The following is a 23332-nucleotide window of genomic DNA, read 5'->3' on the forward strand; positions in this document are numbered from 1 at the left end:
CAGGGGTCCGATAAGGCCTCTTTGCCCTGGAATGACTGAACTGAAGTTCAGCTCCCTCTATGACCAGAAAAGATAGTCCACTTATCTGACTGCAAATTCAAATAATATAAAGTTTAATAATCCAGTTGGAATTGGAGGTTTTCCTTAGCTTCAGAATATAGGGCCCTAGAGGCTGGTGGAGGGTTTTCCCACTTCCGTCTCCTCTATATCAGTCCAGTTTTGTATAATTCAGAATCTTAGCAGTAGATAGAAAGCAAATAAGAACAGGTCTAACCTTCAGAAGCGACTAGGCCTGAATCTTCCAGCTAAACCAAGAAGAGCATGCCACTCCAGACTGGGCTAAACAAGCTCCTCTCTCCTCCAACCCCAGGAAGCAAGTCCCACCCGACAGGAAGGAAGTGCTAGTCACAAGACCCAACTGCCACTCCCAGTTGCCCCTTCCCCCACAAACTGTCAGTCTTGTTTCCTTTCCACAATCTGCACTCTGACTCTATATGTTCCTTCTAGGGTGGTGAATAGCCTTTTTCTTCATGAATCCTTTGGAGTTGTCCTCTATCCTTGTATAGTTGAGAGAATTAATCATTCTCAATTAATTGTTGTTCTTTTTGCTGTTTCTGTGTTCAGGGTCCTCCTGGTTCTGCTCCCTTCATTTTGTATTTCTTCATTTAAGTTTTTTTTTTGTGATCATCTGGTTCATTTTTTTATGGCAAATTAATATCCCATCACCATCACATACCACATCTTTAGCCATTCTCAAATTGATGGACTTTCTCTTCAGTTTCTAGTTCTTTGCCATCACAAAAAGAACTGCTATAAATATTTTTGCACAAGTAGGTCCTTTTCCTATATCTTTGATGTCTTTGGCAAGTGGTATTTGACCCAGTGGTATTTCTGGGACAAAAGTTATACTTAATTTTATGGCCCTTTGGTTGTGGTTCTAACTTGCTCACCAGAATTGTTCTCCTTACTAGGGGAAAATGGTTGAATCAGTTCACAGCTTCACCAACAATGTATTAGTGTTCCAATTAATTCAAATTCTCTCTAACATTTATCATTTTCCTTTTTTGTCATATTAGCCAGTCTGGTACCTCAAAATTGTTTTAACTTATATTCCACAAATGAATAGTGATTTGAAACATTTTTTTATTTGATTAAAATAGTTTTAATTTCTCCATCTGATAATTGCTTAATCATATCCTTTGAACATTTGTCCATGGGAGAATGCTTTGTATTCTTATAAATTTTACTGAATTCTCTTTGTATATTTAAGAAATGAAGCCTTATACTTGCTATAGAATTTTTCCACAGTTTGTTGTTTCCCTTTTAATCTTGGAAGCTAAACTTTTAAGAAAACAGCAACTACATTTACATTTTATGATTTGTCAAGGCTTTCTATAATGATAAACCTGTTTTATAAGTAATAAAAAACATAATCTTCATTTGCATAAGAGGAAAGTAAGTTTTAAAAAAGTAAAAATGACTTAGATGGTCACCGAATTAATGAGTAGCAAAGCCAAGGCTGGAATCCAGAGCTCTCTATCCTTTGCCAAGGGCTTTCTCTAAGGTAAAACTTATATGAACCAAGAGGTTAAGGGAGGGAGAGCTTTCCAAGCATGTTTAGAGGGTAATGAATAAACTAGTTTGCTTAGAGTGAGGGTTTTCTATTGTAGAGCAATGGGAGATACTTTTGGAAAGGTGGATACTGGCTAGGTTATGGATATGCTTTTGGATGCTAGGCTAAGGACTCTAAACTTGCTCTAAGAAGAATTATTTCAAGCATTTTATTTTACAGACTAACAATGTTGAAATTAAAAGGGACCTACATAACTTAACTCTCTCACTTTAAGATAAGAAAACTAAGATTGTGTGTCGAGTGGGGAGAGGGATAGTGGATTCCTTTGTTATATTTTCCCCCAAAATAAGGATGATGAATGTCTAAAGAACTCTTTGTTAGGGGAAAAACAAGATTTGAGGCATATACCTCATATTGGCCAGAGAGATATAGGATATGGATATCAATAATGTAAATTATAAAATTTGTACCCAAGGAAAGACCCTTATAAAGTTCATTAGCAATAAGACACTTCAAAAACATTAAAGTTTTTTGTTTATTGCAAATTCAATTTTAGTCAACTATGTGACACAGCTTCGAAGCCAGTTCATGTTGTACTTTCTACAAAGAGAAAGGAAATAATTTTACTGTCCTCTGCCCTTGAATCTTCTACATTTAGAGTATTAGGTAATGGGAGCTTAGCTCATGGCCAGACCACCTAAGGTGAAAAAGCCACCATCTTAGGTTGCCTGGGTTTATACCAAACCAACTGTAATAGCTAATTCTATTAACTTATTAGCAATGGGATACGAGGAACATTGTCAAATTGTGAGGGAAAAAGGAGTGCAAGTTGGTAAATGAAAGGTCTAAAATCAATGCCATATTAGAAAGAGTTGAAGCAATGAGGATGATATCAAAATGTGTATTAAAAACTCTCCAGATTTAGGGAAGACAAAAACATGGTCTTCAATACTGAAAGAATCACCTACTATAATAGGGCTTAAACATATTTTGTGTAGTTCTAAAAAGGAGAACTAGAAGAAAATGATTCAAAATGCAAGAAGGAAGATTTGATTTTGTTTAAGAAAGAAAGAACTTTCTAAAATTTAGGACTTTCTGTTCCATAACCTGCCTTCTAAAGCATTCTATTTAAATGTTGTTAAACTGCCCATGCATAAATGAAAAGGCCATAGGTCAGAAAGGAATTCTGCAATCTGCAGGAAGTTGAATTGTCTAACTTCTAAATTCTCTTTTAACTAAGATCCTCTGAAACTAGGGGTATGATCATAAATGAATGGGTCTTGTTTTCTGTGTGTCTTATTACTGAGTTTAAAAGAGATTACTGAAAAGGAATTCTAGGAATATTTTGGGCCATAGCAACATTGGAAAGACGAGCATAGAATTTCCCAAGGTGATCATATTGAAGACAAAAATTACTCGAATATTTAAGTTTTAGAATCACAGCACTGAAGTTCTGGAGGGCTCCTTAGAAGTCATCTCTCTAGTCTAGTTGTGCCTGAACAAGAATCTAGTCTACAACATACTGTATCAATTAAATCTACAATCAGTCTCATTACTTTGAGTTGAACTTTTCATATATGCAGTGAAATTCAGGTCTTTTAAAGAGTCTTGCAGGATGTAGTTTTCAAAATGGCAACTGAGGAGTTAATCTTTTGTCCTCTAGGCCCACTGGAATGTTTATCGACTCAGAGTGAAGGCCTCCTTTCTTTCTCTCAGTGAGTTAAGTCAGCCTCTGCTTTGTTTGATGCTGCCCATTTGAGGAAAGCTTATCCCTGACCTTCTGCCAGAGAGACTGATGACAAGGACAGTTTGCACTAACCTTGACATTCACCGGGGTAAATGGCTTTTTCCACAAGTAGTCGGCAAACAAGGAGAGCCAGTCAAGAGCTAATGAATCTGTACCTGAGAGAAACTGAACAACAATTGTGCTTTTAAAGAAGAAAGTGGTCCTTGGAAGATATAAGTTCCATCTGGAGCTTAGAGGTTGGTAGAAATTAACTAGTCTACTCCATACAATTAAAAAATAAATAAATTAAAAAAAAATTACAGCCCCCAGGGGTAAAAGCAGTCATGAGGTGTCCTCTTCAGTGTTGACTTCCTAAGGTTCTCTGCCTTGAAAGAACTGTCCCTGCCATTCATTGCTAATCCAGGAAGGCAGATTGCCACTTTTTGCATGGGCAGAATGGCAGGGCTCTTTATTTCAGCCACTTTTTCTACTATTCAGTGTAAATCTTACATGGTGAAATTCAAGGAGGATAAAAAAATAAAAAGTAAAATGCTTAAAAGGGGAGGGGGAGAAAAAGAAAGCATTTTTGCATTCTCTACATCTATATATCTCTCCTAAGTTCTACAAAAGCATTCTAGAATAGGACTTCCAGAGTCATAGAATTTTATGGCTGAGAGGGGTCTGTAAGGGGTAAAATTAGGGGTTATTGACTGAATGTATTATACTAGTGGTCACCAGGGACTAATTCAATCCCAGTAAAATACTCAAGTCAGTTTGGGATTTTTATGGTGGTTTAATTGCGATAGAGAGAAGAAATTAAGAAGAGAGAAAGGGGTATAAGATTTCTCCAGCATAGCCTAAGCCAGGGGAAGTTCAGAGAACTCAGCCATGAGGACTCCTCAGAAGATTAAAACTAGCTTGGCTTCCAGTCACGAGGTCTACTTTGAGATGAGGGGCCTCCTAAGAGGATAGTGCTTTAGGAGATAAAGGAAAGGAAGAATCATCCTAACCACCTACCCAAGTCACTTAAGGAAGACACCTCACCTAACCCACACTACAGAACTTCTCCAGGCACCTCACCAGCAAGGCACAACCCCCAAACCCCCAAGACACCCAGCACACTACCATGAGCCACACAAGTCAGAGAGAGAGCCACATCTCTAAGAGAGAGGCTGGAGAGAGGAAGTGCCACAAAATATATAGATGTTCTTTACATTACTTCCTGTCTCACATGCACCAATGATAGCTTAAGTTTGATTTAGGACAGCCCATTGGGTCTGTCAGTTGTTTCTTATTTGTCACTTGCTAGCACATGTCTGTCATAGGCCATCCTCCTCAACACCTAATCCTTAAGTAGGAGTGTATACATTCCTGGTTGCTAGGATTTTAAAGACTAATCAAGGTGGAGAAAATCTAAAATTCACAGATCATAATGACAATCTAGTCTTATTCATTCCAATAAATCCTTCTATAACCTACTTAAGAAGTGAGTTGCCTTTTTCTGATGACTTCCAAAAAGAGAGACCTTTCTACCTTCAAAGGCAGTCCATTATACTTCTGAACAGCTCTAATTGTAAGGAATTTTTTTCCAGATTTCAAGTCTAAATCTATCTCTTTGAAATCCCCATACATTGCTCCTAGTTCTGCCATTAGAGCTGAACATAAAAAAATTAGATCCCTCTTCCATATTATATAACATCTCTCAAATACTTAAAGATACCTATCATATCCCTACTGAGTCTTTTCTTCTCAGATAGAGCCTGTTTTCACAAATAACTGTTCCTTGAGAGATCACAGCTGCTAGTTAGTGCCTACTTACAAACTATTTTTTACAAAGCAAAAGTAAAAGAAAAATTGGTCAGGTGGTAGCACTTCCTGTCCAAGGGTAAACTAAAGTCCCAAGTCCTGCATGAAGATTTTTTAGACAATTCCAGTCTATATTGTCTTTTTCTGACATACTGTAAATAATAATTTACATTACACAATTTAACCATTATTTTATAATGTTGAACTGGGGTTTTTTCTGTGTTATACATATGATCTCAACTTTATTATAAGATCCTTAAGAGTAGGGGCCACACCTTATACTTCCTGTTTCTCTACACTTCTATTTTAGGCATGTGGAAAGTGTTCAGTTTGGTGGGTGAGTGGACTAAAGATTTATGGGACTTGACCAATTCTATGCCAAGGAACTTCCAGATATTTGGTTTCTTAGTTTATGACAAATACAATTGAGAGCCAATTTAAAAGCTTCTTTCTCATTAATGATGTTGTTTTCATGTGAATCATATTCTCTAGAGTGGTTTAAAGTAAAGAAGCTCCTGAACATTTCTTTCACTAAAATGGCAAGAAGCCCAATGTGACACTAGGACATGTGAATGAGACCAATACAGAACTTCTGGGTAATACAGGTTTATTTTCTTGACTTAAAATGATTTCAAAGAAATATAGAACTACAGAGTGGAATGGATGTTAGTAAATATGGAGTCTAACTCAATCACTTAACAGTTAAATTGAGGTCAAGAATAGGCTAGTACCTTAGCCAGCTTTAGGTGGTGAATTGGTAGCACAGTCAACAAGACTCTTCTCTTCACTCCTCTTTCCAATAGGTATACTGATTCATTCCCATAAATTCTGTTATACTTCTCTAATAATTTTACCTGACAACTTAGTCTAAAATAAAGTGGTTGGGAGAGCTTACTTTGTTTTTTTGTTTGCTTGTTTGTTTTTTATTGAAATACACTGATTGTCCTGCATTACATCATTTTATACCAAACAGAAAAAAAAAAAAGAGCTGAGACATCCCTCAACACATGAGGATTGACAATTTTGGCATGAAAAGTCGCCATCAGAGAGGATCATGGATTGAAAATCAGAAGGGACTTTAGAGTTCATCTAGTTGAATTCCTTTATTTTACAGGGCAGGAACTAAGGTTCAGAGACATTACGTGATTTCCCCCAAGATAACACAGCTCCATATCTTTCCATTATATTAAGCTAAAAGAGTAAGTCAGATTTTCCAGTTGTTTCAGCCCAACATCAGACCATGGGAGAACAAAGGGGTTTGGATAGGGTAGGAAGACAAAACACAATGGGTTATATGATGAAGTATGGCTGAGTATAAAGAGTCCTGGCCAGTCTGTTAAAAGTACCTGGGCTTGAGGGCAGTTAGGTGGCTTAAGTGGATAAAGAGCCAGATCTAGAGACCAGAAGTCCTGGGCTCAGATCTAGCCCCAGACTCTTCCTAGTTATGTGACCCTGGGCTAGTCAGTACACTTATGCCTTGGAAGCAGTACACAGTATTGATTCTAAAACAGGAGCTACAGGATTTTTTTTTAAGGTCACGGCTCCAGTTATAGGCTGGTCATTTGATGCTTATCTGATACTGGGCTAAGAAACTGATTAGCTTCTCTGAACCTCAGCTCTATTATCTTCAATATGAGGAGGTTGGACTAGATGGACTCTCAGGTCCCTCCCACCTCTAGACTCTGATCCTAAGCCTTTGTCATGGAATAACTCATAAAACCTGAGTTTCACTGATTTGTGTATGTGCCAATCAGCCACACATTGATCACTTCAGCTGAGATTTAGGTTTCGTTCAAAGACAAGGAGCATTCATTACAACTTAAACTCAGTGACCATCCCTGAATAAAGTGTGTCCCGAGTAGGCTGCAGACATAAGTAAGTGCGTAGCCTTGTAGAATCCCTAAAACAAGGCTGTTGCTTCTACTCTTGCTGGAAGGCTTTCCAAGAAAAGATGCCTAAGTAGAAATGGTAATATTTCATCTCCTCCCAGGCTAGTTGGTTCTCAGAAGACAGTTCTGGGCTTTACAATTTGAGGATTTGCAGACAGACAAACCCACCATCCAGCAAAGGTCAGTCTAAATATCAGACAGATAAATGGCACCTGAACCATAAGCACAACTGTGAATTATGGGATCCCTTTTGTTCTTTCTTTTATATGACAAAGTAAACATGGGCAACTCTATAGGCGCTAACCCAAAGGGTCTGAGGTACTTTGATTTCCTGGAATTCCCCCTTTCCCCAGCCAGATGGACATTTTCACTCATAATCTTCCTATTTCCAAGCTGGAAGAAACTTTAAAGGTCAGTTAGTCCAGCTGCCTCTTTTTTACTGATGAGGAAACCAAGACCTAGAAGATATAAAATACTAAAATGGTCTGTCTGAAATAATCCAGCCAGGTTAGTGGTTTCTTTTTCTTAACTGCCCAGGGATGTGAACTTTCAAGGTAGGGACCTTCCTGTCCGACTTTCCCATTTGAATTTTTGTTATTCTGCCTCCCCTCAAGTCTCTGTTGTTTTGTTGTTGTTTGGGGGTAGTGGTGGAAAACTAATCTTTGTTACATTTTGTTTGCAAATATAAGGACTTGATGAATGAAAACATACTTTGGTTTCTGATGTGGTTTTCAGGTTAATGAATACATGTTGCCCATGATAAGTAGGTCATTACCGTGAGCTGCATCCCTGGAAACTTCTCTCTTCACACACTAGCAGTTGTATGCATGCTGAAAACCTCCTTGGAAACCCATTAGGTGCATAGAAAAGGCTCCTCCCCTCTTCCCCCAATATGGAACATTTGTAGTTGGACACCATTAAAAAAAAAAGGCAACTTTCCTCGGTCTATTTTTTCTTTCTTTCTGTTTACTCCCTTTGAAATATAGCAATGAAGTAATAACCTTGTAGGATTCCTGCTGACACCTTCCCTCAACTGGTTTGCTCATTACACTTAATAGATTTAAATAGACCTTTGGCAAACTTCAAAATTAAATCGGCTTGCCTGCCCCCTGCTTCCTCTTCCTAGGAACTAGGAAATGATGCTACCTGAGTTATCCTAGATCTGTCTGCCTTGGCTACTGATACAGATGCTTGACTATGGTAATTTCGCACCTCTGGCAGGGAGTCCTTAGAGCTCAGTGGCATCTTCATTCCTTTTTGCTGTGAGCTCCTAGGTAGGGACCCAGCCTATTGTGGGCCCCTAGTTTAGAGAAAGGCAGTCAACTCTTAATTCTCTGCAGAAGGGTTTTCTACTTGGCATCCTGTCTACGGCCAGTTTAAATCTGTGGAATGACACAGATTTAAATCAAATGATAGTTAAATTGGTTTCACCCATTCTATTCTCCCCCTGTCCTACTCTATCCTCAAATATATAAATATAGAATCTGTACCAGGGTCAGTCAGCAGGAGATCTGGGATTATCAACTTATTTCACCAGTCATATCAATGGAGATCTAGGGACAGGAACCAAATTTGAGATTGTAGTGACACAGGAAACCCCCAGGTAATGAAGCTCTCTTTATAAATACAGGTTAGTACCTTTTCTCCAACTTATATGCTATCCATTTTGCCTCTCAAAAAAGAACTGATAAGCAGAAATAAGTAAAACATAATTTTATAAATATCTATATCTTTTTTTCAAATTATGCCTTTTCTAATGGTAGAGGAGAGGGGGGTTAAGTAGGTATTTTAATGTAAAATAATTTTTTAAAGTATGGATAATTATATTTATGTTAAAATAGTTCATGCTCAAGTAGGAGAGATGGCAGCATAATGGATAGAGTCCCAGCCTTGGAGCTAAGAAGACCTGGGTTCATGTTCTGCCTCTGGCATAAACTAGTTGTGGGAGGTTGAGCATATTCCTTAACTTTTCAGTGCTCTAGGCAATGTTGTAAGACAATAAATTAAATTGCTTTGGTAGAGGGAGTTTGCTCACCTGGAATTTCCCAGTAATGAAGAAATCACAAACCAAGTTCCTACCCTTTACCTCTATGTTCAAATAACATGCACTAGGTAGTAGGAGATCTAAATTCTAGTTCCAGCTCATTGAATTCTAGATCTGTGAACCTATGACTCTGAAAAAACGGCTTGTTTCTCTAGACTGACACTGCTTTATCTACAAAATGAAAGAGTGATCAGATAGATGATGGATGACCTCTAAAGTCAGTTTCCAGTTCTAGAATTTGTAAATTTCAAAGCAATAATTTAATATTCATTTTACTTTCTCCAATTTCCTTCATATTTCCTTATTAATTTACTTTCTTAATAACCCCTATGAGGTACTTGGGTACCTGAGTAGTTTGGTACTAAGTTTAAGGAAGTGTAGTGTTTACCATCTTTTCTATGCCTTTATTGTGAGCCAAGAACTCTTATAAGTGATATGCTTTTCCCTGGTAAATAAATGATAGGAAATTTCTTTTTCATTATTCTTTCCATAGAAGAGTCAGGTCTCCTGGTTACTTTTATTGTTGTTGTTCAGTCATTGTCTAATGCTTTCAGTTTTGTCTAAAGCTTTGTGACCTCAATTGGGATTTTCTTGGCAAAGATATTGGATTGGTTTGCCACTTCCTTCTCTAGCTCATTTTACAGATGAATAAACTGAGGCAAAGATGATTAAGTGATTTGTCCAGGATCTCATAGCTACAATATGTCTGAGACGGGATTTGAACTCATGAAAATGATTCTTCCTGATTCCAAGCTAAAAGAGTACACCATCAGTGCAACACCTAGTTGCCTTCTGGTTTGATTAAATTTATATGAACCTCAAATCCTTCATCCATCTGAAGGAGTAGATACCTGTTCTGTGACTTCCCATCACACAATTGGACTTACTTTCAGTATGTAAAAATTATTTTTAATGTCACTGTGTGTACTTGTTCCTATTATTTTTAAGTGCAATAAGTTCATATTTGCCAGTGAGAAATCCCATTTAAGATTTGATCAAGCAACTGGAGATGCCAGCAGGGAACCTGGTTCACCTAACTAGTTCCTTATTCATGGTTCCAGGCTAATGCACATACCTTTCTGCTCTGAAAGCTTAATACAAGGAACTTTTCAATGATTACTATGGTTTTATAACATGCATAAAAGCATTATAAAATTATGAAAAGCACTAATATTGTTTTAATTGCTTTTAAGTTCCCTGTGGGATTTGGGGTTTCATAAAGATATCCCTTACAAATTTCATAGCTAAGAAGACATTTGGGTCTAGAAAGGAATATCAATTAATTTGTTTATCTCTTTCAAGTCTCCCTTCCCACCCTAAAGAAAACATTTTTTAAAAAATGTAAAGCTTTATGTGGGGGCTTTGAGTTCACATTAAGCATTTCACATTTTGTTTATGTAAAGCAGAACAGATTTGGAGCTAAAGATATTGATAAATTTGTAACAGTCAGAGACAAGAGAAATGAAAGGAGGGGAACCTCTTTCAAATGGAGGAATAGATGTTCCACAGTAGTAAGGGGAGGAGGTGGAGTGAGTACCCTGTATGGCTCTTGTTATAAAGTGGGCAGTGGGCATGCTACTCCCAGGGAGTTATGCTGCCCAAGATACATCTGCAATTTATTCTTTAGTGCTTGGGAGATGGAAGAATGACATGCCATTAAAATTTTCTACTCTCGATCATTGACTTCAGATGCACTGGGAATTGGATATAATTACTGGAAAATCTCCTTGCCATGTTGGCTGTGGGGCATTGGTCATACACAACTATATTATGTGGTAGACAGTAGTGCAATCCCTCCCCTCTCCAACACACCACTCCTAATATGGTAGTACTCTTAGTTTTATCAAATGCAATATCCAGAATCTAAGAAATTATTTTAAATCATGTCTTTTGCTATTTATAGACATACCTTAAAAAGACTTAGAATATATTTGTAAACATTGTTTAATTTAAAAAAAGGACTTTTCATAGCATTTATTCTGAAATGCTTATTGGAGATTCCTAACAAAGTATAATATTGAACATTATTAAACAACCTGGTTTGAAAATTTTAGCTCAAGTACTATAAACTTGCTATTATAGCTGCTACTATTATGACCACTAATCCCTTCAAAGCACACCCCATTGTCCATGTCATAGAGAGTGAGGAGAAAGGATAATGTGAGGAGGAATAATATAAGGAAATGACAGGAAAGGCAAAATATATGATTGGTATTTGGTTTTCCCTGAGAATATTATGGGAACTGTAAGGATCCTCTGGTAACCCATAAATGAGTGAATGAGTGATTTTATATATATGTGCGTGCGTGTGTGTGTGTGTGTGTGTGTATAAACATACATATATGTGTGTATATCTATAGACCACATTCAGATTCTTGGTCTATGTAAAGGAATGCACATCTGATTGAATTAACACTCCAGCTGTTGACATGAAACTTCTCTTTTCAAGCTAAGAAGTAGATCAGGCTGCCTATAGGGACAAGATAAATCTACTCAGAACTACCATGAAGATCAGCTTAACCTAGAGAACTTCAGAGTAAATAGATTTCTTTTGTGTTCTAGCTCCACAATGTAAGAGTAGGTTGCAAAGGAAAAGATGGAACATTGGAAGAAGAGATGATTGACAGCCAGAAACCATTGGTAACAGAGGATCATGGGAGAAGGTTAAACTGGGAGAGCTCTGAGAAAAACTCTGGGCTTTTGGGGTTGGGATCTCTAGCTGGGCGGAAACGTCTCACCTTACTAGAGATTTGCCAAGACCCTTACTGAAGGATTTTCCAGATGACTAGCCCTGAGACTTCTCTAGAAGAGTGTTTCTAAATCTTGGATAACATCTATCAAGATTGTCAGGTCTCTTTGGACTCTTGATCAAAAAGAAAAACCCTCTCTCAGACTATTGCATCTGATCTTCTTATTTCTTGACCATTCTAGTATTAAATTTAGTGTAAGAGATAGTAAACCATCAAAATACAGGTCAAACATGTTTTTATGTACTTTATACAAAGCATCATGTGGCTCAAAAAATCTGTAAATGACTATAGAAAGAGGACAGATAGGTTGGTTCAGTGGATGGAGTGCTTGACATGGAGCCAGGAAGACTCATATTCCTGAATTCAAATTTGGCCTCAGTCACTAGCTGTGTGACCCTTGGCAAATCACTTAACCCTCAGTTTCTTCATCTGAAAAATGATCTGGCAAAGAAGGGGAAGGCACATTAATCCAGGTTCTTTGCCAAGAAAACCCCAAATGGTGTCACGAAGTGTTAGACATACTTGAAATGACTGAACAACAAGCCAATAAAAAGCATTCCAGTTAAGAAATAAATTGGATATCCCAGGATGTCTTGGGCATTTAAGGAACAACTTCTTATTGATTTAAAAAAATCCCTGAAAGTAGTGGAATACTCATTTTGCCTTTCTATATTACTGTAAAGATACTACCTCTGTTTGGTACTCATGGCTTAGTTATTTGTTACAGATATATGAAACAGCTAAGCATAGTGAGAACTCTAGAATATTTGATGATGCCTGTTTAAAACGTGTCACCCATACAGTAATGTCAACACCAATTAATAGGCAACACAGTATCTTCTAGGGAGACAGTTTAAGTCCATTATAATTTTGCCTACCTCAAAATGTAGCAACACAACTCATGAATGTTCAAGAAAGACTCATTAAAATGTTTTATTAATCACTTGATTTATATGAATGGCATTGCTACATGGTTGTACTGGAAAATTTTTTAAGATAAAACAATTACTTCACCTTGTGGAAACTTTTTTCAAAAATGCCAAAATGTCATTAAGATTCAATGAGTATATACTTCTTAATATGTACCCCAATAAAAGCAGAAACTGAAAGCTTTGAATAGTGGCCAAATTGAACAAATGAATAAAGGTAACATCTTAAAATATGTTGTTCTCTTCTTGGAAAAATCTAGCAAGGAGAAGTGTTAAGATGTTAACTGGCATCCTGAGATCAAAGCAAAACTAAGAGAAAATATTTATAGCAATTAATATCTATGCAATATCAGTATTAATACCTATTTTTGGCATGGTAAATGGATAACAGATCTAGAAAGCATACAAACAAAAGCCCATACAATGTTAATATAGGTTCATTATCACAAGGTAGCTACAGAAAGATAAACATTTCTTTTTTTTTTTTAAACTCTTAACTTCTGTCTTGGAATCAATACTGTGTATTGGTTCCAAGGCAGAAGAATGGTAAGGACTAGGCCATGGGGTCTAAGTGATTTGCCCAGGGTCACACAGCTGGGAAGTGTCTGAGGCCAGATTTGAACCTAGAACCTCCTGTCTCTAGGCTTGTCTCTCAATCCACTGAGCTACCCAGCTGTCCCCAAGATAAACATTCCTTAATAATGATAACTAAGAGGTTTAATAAATGCTCTCCAAATTCAAAGGGGCTTGGAATTTATAGAAATACTTTTGGGACAAACAGACTTTATTTTAAAAAAAAAAGTAATGATGCAAAGCCTAGAAAATAGCTAGGATACCAATGTGGAATCAAAAGATATTTTTTGGATGAAATCCACATTAACTCAACCAACAACATGTCAAAGCAGAAGCTTTGGGGAAAAGGCTGAATATGGTGTTTTGTCTATAGAAATTGATAAGAGTTTTTCATAATGTTTTGGGATCAGGTTATTGCCACCAGGAATTTCAGAAAAGATATTCTTAAGGAACTTAGACTTATTGATAAATATTGATTATATGATAAAATATCTGAAAGCATATAACAAATTAATGAATGTTGTAAAAAATTAGCATATCCTTGATTCCTGAGACCAGGAAACTGATTAGGAGGCTAGAAATATACATCAGAAATTCATAATCCTTTATAAACTAATATATAAAAAATGACAGTGAAATGCATGTAAATCTCAAAATATCCTTTATAATTCACTGAATCAACTATATACTTATCAGAACATCATTACAGAAAGATCTGTCACCAACCCCTGGATATGATCCATAACAATTTAAGAACAATGCTTTTTAATAAATATCTCTATATCAGTTACTGGTAATCCTCAGATTGTAAGGAGTGAAAAACTTTCGAAATTCAGACTTATAGGAGAAATTAAAACCATGTGGGAGAAGGAAGAAAATACTATCTCTGACAGCCTATCTAGTATTGGAGATGTCCTAAAGATGCTTTTAGTGGGCACAGAAGTGATTTAGTATTCCAATACATTTTTTTTCAATTCTAAAAATAAGTTATTTCATCCAGAAGTACAACAGTCTCCAGCACATTGCATATATAAAATAGTAGGATGGTAACTTGTAATAGAACTGTTAGGAGTTGAACTCTACTTTTTTTAAAAGAGAAGGATATGATTACAATAAAAGCAGTAGTGGTAGTAGTAATAATGCCAATAATGATCATTCACATTTATATAGTGCTTTCAGGTTTACAAAGCATTTTACAAACTTTATTTGTAGTATGTTGGAATGGGCATGTATTTGGAATCAGAGGATGTGAATTCCAATCATACTTCTTTCTGTGGAGACGTTTTTCTTAACCTTCATATGTAAAATGAGAGGGTTGGAGTCAATGATTTCTAGGTCCCTTTTAGTTCAAAAGCTGTCATCCTACGGTCTTATTTGATCTCCAGGTGCTACATGTATTATCATCCCTATCATGAAGAAGGAAAAACTGAGGCTAAGAGCAGTTAAAGGCTTAAGCAGAGGCACAGTGGCAGGAAATATGAGAAGCAACATTTCAATCCAGGTCTCTCATGATTCAAAATCAAATGTTCTTCCTATCATGCTACAGTGCCTCTCACAGTGCGAAATGGGAAGATGAGCTAAATACAGGTATGCATCGCTTCAGTAAAAAGCTGACATATGAAAGCCTGAGCCTGCCAACCTAAGAAAGTAAAAGATTATACAAATTACATAAGAATCTTTCTCTTTACCAAATGAGTCCCCTTAGGACTCCTTTAAATAGCAATGTCCCCGGTGTGTTGTATTTAAATGTTTGTTTATAGATTTGGTAGGCTTCATAAAACTTTTTTCAGAAGAGCTGCATTCTACTCCCAATTTAATCAATAATCAATAATCAAAATTAATCAATAAGAAATCAGAAATGTGGCACAGTTTCTCAGAAATGAGCCTAGAAGCCAGAGGAGGTAATTGTATTGATGTCATTAGAATGGAAAAAAAAAATTCTACTGGAAATCCATGCCCCATTCTCAAGGTAGGACTCTGGGTAGTTGGGACTCTGGGTCACTGGAGTCTATTTATGAAAAAGAGATCCTTGTTCTTTGTCCTTGATTATGGGGCCAGTGGAGGAACTAAATATAATTCTGTCAACTCCTCATTGACTCTCGGGCTCTTTAGCTGGGTTCATGAGCCTCCAATATATCATAATAATAGCAATAATGACAATGAGGATGAGGATGAAACCTGATGTTTATATAGCAACTACTATGTGTCAGGCACTGTGTCAAGTGCTTTATAAATATCTCATTTGCTCCTCACAACAACCAAGGAAGGTAGATGCTATTATTGCCATTCCCATTTAACAGAGGAATAAACTGAGGCAATCAGAAGTTAAGTGACTAGTTCAGGGTCACACAGCCAATAAGTTTCCAAAGCTAGATTTGATCCCAACTCTTTCTGTCTTTAAGCCTGGAACTCAATCTGTTGTACCACTTAGCTTCTATTCAGAAGGTATTTATTGAGATTGAACTTGACATTGAGATTGATTCTTTGATGGGGAAGATAGTCTTTGCTCTCCTTGCTGTAAGAGTTACTCCACATCCCCTAAACTTTCAATACTGAGTCTTAAGTTGGTTTTATTTAAACAAGGTAAGGGAAAAGGTGAAACGATTTCTGGACCAATGACTCTGATCAAAAAAATCTCCATAAGGTGCATAATACATTTTTATACTTCACTTCCAGCACTATTCTACCATGCATCAGAGCCTGTCTATATTTCTTATATTTGTCTATATTTCTTATCTCTTCAATTAAATGATGGATTCTTCCAGATAGGGAATAGAGCTTAGTTTTCTTTGCATCTTCCACATCCTTTGCAATCCTTTGTTTGTTTGTTTTAATATGAGAAGTGCGTAGTACATATTTGGACAGGTGGAAGGAAGGAATAAGAGAAAGGAAGGAGAAAAGAAGGCTAAAAAGGGAAAGAAAAAAGAAAGGAAAGGAGCCTCCTTCTATTCCTTTCTTTCCTCCCTCTTTTTCTCCTCCCTTTTCCTTCCTTCCCTTTCTTCCTTTCTTCTTCTTTCCTTCCTTACTCTTTCCCTTCCTTTCTTCACTCCTTTTCTCTCCCTTCTTTTCTCCCTTCCTCCCTTCCTCCCTTCCTTTCTTCTTTCCTCTATTCCTTCATTTTTCCTTCCTTCCTTCCTTCCTTCCTTCCTTCCTTCCTTCCTTCCTTCCTTCTTTCTGCTGGGCAGAGGGGCAGATGATGTGAAAAAATGTCATCAGGCCTGGAGGAGAGGGAGAGGGAACAACTCAGCCCAAATCCCTCTGCCTTTCTAGTAACAAACTACGGGGGAGGGAGGGTGGCCTAGTTCTCACAGAGAATGCTCTGTGTGCCATCTTTGGCACCTGTGCCATAGATTTACCCTCACTGACCTAGGCCCTTGACTCTATAGATAGGAAACAGAGTAAAAGAGTACTGGAGGACAATGATTATTTCTCTTTCAAGAGGATACCACAATAACATTTTTCATTAAATTCATTTAATTAAATCTATCTTTCATTAAATCTATACAAAGTAAGCCCTTGCATTTCTTAGAATAGTTCAAAGAAGGTACCCTTCCCTTCTTACTCTCTTTCTCCACATTGATTTCTCCTGCATAGTCTAGAATATTTGCCTGATATTTATTTTTACCTTATAAAGAAAAACAAACACAGCAAACAACACAAAAACCATGCCAAGAACAACAAATTCAACCAGTACCCTGACCTTCCTGCCCAGCCCAAGCTCACAGCATGAGCTCAGTTAAGGAAGCCAAAGAGATGGAATATGCAGGAGCCTGTCTGGGTCCTTGGCACACCTGGCTGCAGGAGGTCACTGCTGGGTCAATCTGTACTTTCTCCCCAGCTTTGTTATTCATCCATATCATTCTGTTACTGTTAGAGGGGTCAGTCCTGCCGGAGAGCCAGAGAGCCTGGAGATTGTTAAGCACAGAATTTTGTTTACTCCATGTTTTATACGGGCATATTTCATGCAACTTAAAGAAGAGATCAGGGGCTTGCCGTTGGCCATCATTTTAACATCCCACATTTCCTTTTTAGGACTGAGCCTGCTATGTTATATTTTTCAGAAGTGCTGCCTCCAGCCCTCTAAATTGGGTTTCTTTTCCTCTCTGCTCCTCCCCCCCCCATCTTCACACTACTTGTTCTCCATAAAGTCACCGATCTTGAATTGGAAGGGACCTTAGTGGTCAAATAGTCCAGCCCCTTTATTTTACAGACGATGAGCCTGAGGTCCAGAGAACTGAAGCAGTTTACCTAAGAAAGTGGCAGAGTCAGGATTCAGAATAAGAACTATTTAATCTTAGGTCTTGAGTTCCTTCTCCCCTTTCCTCCCTTTCTATTCATATATAGTTCCCAGCTATATAATATGGCATTACGTTGCTGCTCCCAGACTTACCCTTTTCTGAAAGTAGAATTCATTCATAACTGGCCACATGGAGGTCAATGATTGTTGAAAAAGAAATGCTCAGGTTAAAAGCTAAATTAGATTCCTCTCTTAGGCAATTGGGACTGAAGGGGGAATTTTGCTTTGGTATTCTTGTCAATGAGAGCTTACATAATATAGTGGAAAGAGATCGTTTTGGAATCAAAGACAGACTTAGGTTCAAGTTCAGCCTCTGATGAGCTATGTCACTCCGGGCTAGTCATTTTTTTGGTGGTCTAGGTAGGTTTCTGAGACTTAATAATAAGTACAGATGGGTTATTGATCTGTCTGGGTGAAGGGCACTTCCACAATGGGAGTCATATTATGCCAATGAAAATACATGCCTTGATTTGGATATTTATACTTATATGTATATTTGTCTATAAAATAAGATCAAACATTTCATACTAGAAAAGTACTTCAAAGACATTCAGTAAGCTCACTTGATTTTCCCAATGCAGACACAAGGACCAAAGAAATCAAATGACTTGCTTACGATCACACAGGCAGTTCACAGACCTAGGATGGCAAAATTTTTTCTCTGACTCCAAATCCATTACTATTTTCACTTTACCATGCTGCCTTTCCCTGCCATACTGAATGTCTGTTGTCTGTTTTCCAATATATTTCTGTGTGCTTTTCATCTATCTTAATCATCTATTTACTGTCTATCTACTGTCTGCCTGTCTGTCTATCTATCTCTCTATTTATCTACCTGTATTTATCATCTGTTTTCATCTATCTGTACCTATCATCTCTATCAATTGATAAATCTATCTCTATTATGTCTTTCTACCACCTATGTATCTTTATCTTCATATATTTTCATTAATTTGTATTTATCATTTGTAAGTTTACCTATCAATGTATCTACCTATCATATTTCTATATATCTATATCTCTTTATAACTGTTTCTAGAATCTATATTTCTAATTCTCGTTTCTTTCTATCATCAGTTTTTCCACATATGTAGCTATTTCTTTCTGTAACTCCCTCTCTCTCTCTCTCTCTCTCTCTCTCTCTCTCTCTCTCTCTCTCTCTCTCTCTCTCTCTCTCTCTCTCCATTTTACTATCTGTCCATCTGTCCATCCATTTGTCTGTTTACTTAGTGCCTCTCTACCTGCTTGGCTATTTGCCTTGCTATTACTGCTATTGTGAGGTTCTCTATCCTAGCAAGATAGATCAAGCAATGTTTTCCTGTGTTTTCTGCCATCTTGTCAGGAGCCATTTGGAAATAAGAGGACAGGAGCTGATGCTTTAAATGAGCAGAAGAAATAAATGAGGGAATAAGCCAGAATGTAAACAACAGAGGTTTTTATTGTGGTTGAGCGGGGGATTGGGATCAGATGGATGCTGATTAATATTTTCAATATTTATCAGTGATGATTAGTGATGGAATAGTAGTCATGGATAAGTATCTTCTGTTTAGAATCCTGGCAGCACCATTCCACATAGTAAATATTCAGTGTGATTACCAGATTTAGCAAAACGTGTTCAGTGAAAACCACAACACCCATCAGTGTCTGAACATTAAGCATCACATGAATATTTTCCTAAGAAAATAGTACCTCATTTTTCAGGAAAGGAACTATGGTTTTGTCTCCTTTAGTGGTGGAATTGTTTTGTTCATGCCAGTTTTCTTGGGATTATGCTATTTGGTGGATGGAATTTATGAGGCAACATCATCAAAGAGTAGGAAGAAAACTGGCTATGGAGTGGGAGAGACCTGATTTGAAACTCTGGCTCTGACATTGACTAACTGTGTGACCTTGGATAAAAGACTTTATTTCCCAAGTTCTTGGTCACTTCACCTAGAAGATGAGAAGTTTAGACAAGATAACCTCTAAAATCCCTTGCAGTTCTAAATCTATGATGCTATTGTCTTTTCAAAACTGATTCCCAAACTGTCCTTGAAATAGACACTGAGGCTCACATTATTTAGAAGGCATATTAGGGGTTATTTTCAGGGAAGGGCATGGACAGTAGTAAAGTGAATGCTCTGAGCAAAGAACAATTTAAATATAATGACATGAGTAATCATAAAGAGCTAAATTTATAAACCTGTCTAAATAAAGGAGAACTGACACTGTTATCAAACTTGGTTAAATATAACACTTAAATTTTTTTATTTCACTTTTAATGGAAATCAACTATACAAAGAAATATATATATATATATATATATATATATATATAATTATATATATATTGAACATTAGTTTAGGAGAATGTTCAAATAAAGCCTCAGACATTTACTAGCTCTGTGAAGCCAGGCAAATCATTTAATCTCTCTTTGCCTCAGTTTTCTTATTCATAAAATGGGGATAGTAATATTTTTGCAGGGTTACTTTAAAAACCAAATGAGATAATAAATATACAAGGCTTGTGTGATGACTGGGACATAGTAAGCATTATATAAATATTAACTATTATACTATTAATATAATTATGCATTAAAATTGTGAATTTTCCTATAATTCCATCAGGATCAGAATTTTACACATATATACCAACACTGCCTTTTAGTAGTTTCTTTGCAGATAGTTCTATTAACTTTTCTAAGGACTTCTGGGTAAGCATGGCAGCAGTCTAGACGCGGGACACTTCCTCTTCCCAGCACCCACCAAAATAGACTTCTTCAAAAGAACATAAAAATCATTTTCAGAAGAATGGAGGAACTCTATAGTAGGGCACAGCATTGAAGGAAAGTGGGGTTTGGGCATTTCCACACTATAAGAGGGTGAAAAAGCTCCCACCCAAATGGGAGTTGATCTACCCTCCCCCATACCACCTGCGGAGCCAGAGTCAGAGCCAGCGCACACCAGAATCAGTGAGTAAGTGAGGGGCACCTCTAGAGTGAGCAAGGGGCACCTCTAGGTCCTTGGCATCTGACTATGGCCACCAGGGACATACCCCTGAAAGCAGTTACACCAGAAACCCTAGCGTGCTGGGGAGCACAGATGGTGGGCAATCTCACAAACAGCAGAGACTGCAGAGATTTGAGAACTTGCCTCAGACAAAAACCTTGTTCCTTCACTCCATACACAGAGAACTTGCCCATCTCACTCAGATTTCTGACTAAAAAGGGAAGGAAAAACCACCATAGGGATGGCTAATTGTGCCCAGGACCAACAAACACCCTCCAAGAAAAACAAGAAGAAGGCATTGACCCTGGAAAATTTTTACAGAGGAAAAGCCCAGGCTACAGAGGAAAAAGAGGAAGAAATTCAAACAAAATAAAAACTTTCCAAAAAAAAATGGAAATTGTCCACAAGCTCTGGAAGAATTCAAATTGGAGCTTATAAAAAATATGGAAGCCTTCTGGCAATAAAAGTGGGAAATAATTTAAAGAGAAAACAACAGTCTAAGGGACAAGAACTCCCAATTGGAGAAATAGCTGGAAGCCACAAAAAGCAGGACAGATGAAACTGAAAAGGAAAACCAGTTTTTGAAGACCAGAATAAGGCAACTTGAAGACAATGATCCTGCAAAACAGCAAGAATTAATAAAGCAAAGTCAAAAGACTGACAAAATAGAAGAAAACATAAAATATCTCACTGACAAGGTGACAGATCAGGAAAACAGAGGAAGGAGAGACAATTTGAGAATCATTGGTCTACCTGAAAAGCCAGAAATAAACAGAAATCTTAATATTATAATGCAAGAAATCATGCAAGAAAACTGCCCTGATGTTCTTGAACAAAGGGGAAAAATAGACATTGAAAGAGTTAATAGAACACTCTCTACACTAAATCCCCAAAAGACAACTCCCAGGAATGTAATTGCCAAATTCAAGAGCTTTCAACCTAAGGAGAAAATTCTACAAGAAGCCAAAAAATGACAATTCAGATACCAAGGATCACCAATCAGGATCACATAAGACCTGGAAGCACCCACACTAAAGAACCTCAAGTCCTGGAATAATATGTTCAGAAAGGCAAGAGAACTAGGTCTTCAACCAAGACTCACCTATCCATCAAAACTGACTATATAGTTCCAGGGGAAAGTATGGGCATTCAACAAAATAGAAGATTTCCAAGTATTTTAAAAGAAAAAACCAGAACTAAGTGGAGAGTTTGATATCCAAATCCAAAGATCAAGAGAAACATGAAAAGGTAAATATGAAAGAGAGGGAAAAGGAGAAAAATGTCTTTTTATTCAAACTCTCTTTTTTAAGGGCTGCAATTAGATCAAATTTTATATATATATATATATATACATATATATATATATATAAATAGAATAGGAAATGTTTTTGTAACTCTCAAAAATTGTATTCAATTAGATCAAATTATATATATATATATATTAATAGAATTGGAAATGTTTTTGTAACTCTCAAAAATTGTATTCATTATTATAGTAATTAGAAGAATCACTCATTGGAAAAGATTGGGGCATTAAGGGCTATAAGATGATATGCAAAAAAAAGTAAAAGGTTTGGGGGAATCGATGATAGTACCAAGAGATACTTGAAGAAATAAAATAAAGAGAATAATCTTTTTCACACAAAGATACATATGGGAAAGGGAGGGAAAGACTACTCTTATAAGAAGGAGAGGGAGAGAGTGCTAATAGGTAATACTTAAACATTACTCTCAGTGAAATCAATTCTGAGAGGGAAGAGCATCTAGATCCATTGGGATCTTGAATTCTATGTCATCCTACAGAGTAAGGGAGAATGGGAAACTAGGGGGGGACAAGGGAGGGAGTACAAAAAGAGAAGAAAGGAGGAGGGGAACTTAACAGAACCTAAAAAAACAAGAAGGGAACAAAAAGGGAGGGACCAGAAAGGGAAGGAGGGGATTAGGGGGATTGATTAAAAGTAAACCATTGGTTTAAAAGGATATAGCAAAAGAAAAAAAGGACAGAACTAGGAGAGGATCTCAAAATGCTAGAAAATTTACAAGTGACAGTCATAACTTTGAATGTGAATGGGATGGACTCACCCATAAAACACAGACAAATAGGAGAGTGGATTAAAAACCAAAAGCCTACCATATGTTGTCTATAAGAAACATACCTGAAGCAGATAGATACTCATAAGGTCAAAATTAAATGTTGGAGCAAGACCTATTGGGCCTCAACTGATAGAAAGAAGGCAGGAGTTGCAATCATGATATCTGACAAAGCCAAAGTAAAAATAGACCTAATCAAAAGGGATAGGGAAGGTAAATACATCCTGATAAAAGGGAGTATAGAAAATGAGGAAATATCACTAATCAACATGTATGCACTGAATGGTATAGCACCCAAATATCTAATGGAGAAACTAGTAGAACTGAAGGAGGAAACAGATAATAAAAATATACTAGTGGGAGATCTGAACCTACCACTATCAAATTTAAATAAATCAAATTTAAAAAAAAAACAAGAAAGAGGTAAAAGAGGTGAATGAAATCTTAGAAAAATTAGAGTTTATAGATATATGGAGAAAAATAAATAGGGACAAAAAGGAATGCACCTTCTTTTCAGCAGCACATGGTACATTCACAAAGATTGACCATATACTAGGCCATAAAAACATAACATACCAATGCAGAAAAGGAGAAATAATAAATGCCACCTTTTCAGATCATAAGGCAATAAAAATAACGATCAGTAATGGTACATGGAGAGCCAAAT

This window comes from Monodelphis domestica, chromosome 1, assembly GCF_027887165.1.
Source record: "Monodelphis domestica isolate mMonDom1 chromosome 1, mMonDom1.pri, whole genome shotgun sequence".
Lineage (NCBI taxonomy): Eukaryota > Metazoa > Chordata > Mammalia > Didelphimorphia > Didelphidae > Monodelphis > Monodelphis domestica.